The sequence below is a fragment of the Neopelma chrysocephalum genome, unplaced genomic scaffold (assembly GCF_003984885.1).
Source record: "Neopelma chrysocephalum unplaced genomic scaffold, ASM398488v2 Primary Assembly neopelma1_253, whole genome shotgun sequence".
Classification (NCBI taxonomy): Eukaryota; Metazoa; Chordata; class Aves; order Passeriformes; family Pipridae; genus Neopelma; species Neopelma chrysocephalum.
The window spans coordinates 1142080-1143278 of record NW_020897915.1 but is presented as its reverse complement, the minus strand read 5'-3'; positions in this window follow the sequence as shown (position 1 = coordinate 1143278).

The following is a 1199-nucleotide window of genomic DNA, read 5'->3' as shown; positions in this document are numbered from 1 at the left end:
CCTCCCTTTCCCAGAGAGTCCATTCCCTCTGGGAGCTGCACTCCATACCAACATGCCCATAAATGTGGTGCCTGAGCAAACACTGTGTCTGTGAGTGTCTGTGCATCCCTTTGCCGGGATCACGGGCAGAGGGTGAGGCTGCGCAGCTGCTGCAGAGTCGGGAGCATTTTGCAGCAGAAGCGCTGCTCTGGTGGGCTCTGCTTTCTCTGATGCTGGAACTAAGGCATCTGATATATAAAAAAAAATAAAATACATATACATATAAAATATATAAGATATATATGAATATATAAGATATAGCTAATGAATTAGATATAATATATATAGTGAATACATTATATAATATATAATATGTATAATATATATTATATAATATAACTATTTATTGAGATTTTATAATTGGACCACATTTTAATAATAATTATAAATAAATAATAATAAATAATTGTTATTAATTAATCTATGATATTACATATAACATTCTCTATAACAATATAACATTAATTAATATCGACACAATAATATTTTATTATTTTCCACATCAATATATCAATATTTTCAATATAAATATCAACATCAATATCAATATTTCACTGTATTGTTTAAGAGTTTGAATTAGTTATATTAGCTGTTTAGGCTTCAGCTATGTTTCATTATATCAAATAATACAATACCTGCTGCTCTGAATGGTTATGATTTATTATGTATGGAATATATATGGTATAATATATGTATTATTATCATGCATATTTCATATGGAGGTGATATAATATGTTATGACAATATAATACCTTATAATAATAGCTTATAATAGCTTATATTATAATATAATATGATATAATATAACAATATAATATAATGATGTAGTATATACTATATAGTATATACTATATATACTATATTATATATTACAATGTAAAATAAATATTAAGAAATAAATTTTAAGATATAAGAAATTTTACTACATAATAAATATTAATATTTAAAAATATATAAAAATATTTTTATATAACAATATCGAAATACAATTTTATTTTGTTTTCTATTATTTTATGCAACTATTTAAGTGCTATTGAAATATTTAAACTCCCCGTGCCAACCCAGACACGGGGGAACCCTCGGGCTGTTACTGTGGGCGCGGCCCCGGCCCTCGGCCCCGCCCCCTTCCTGGCAAACTGAGGGCAGCGGCTTCAGTCGCG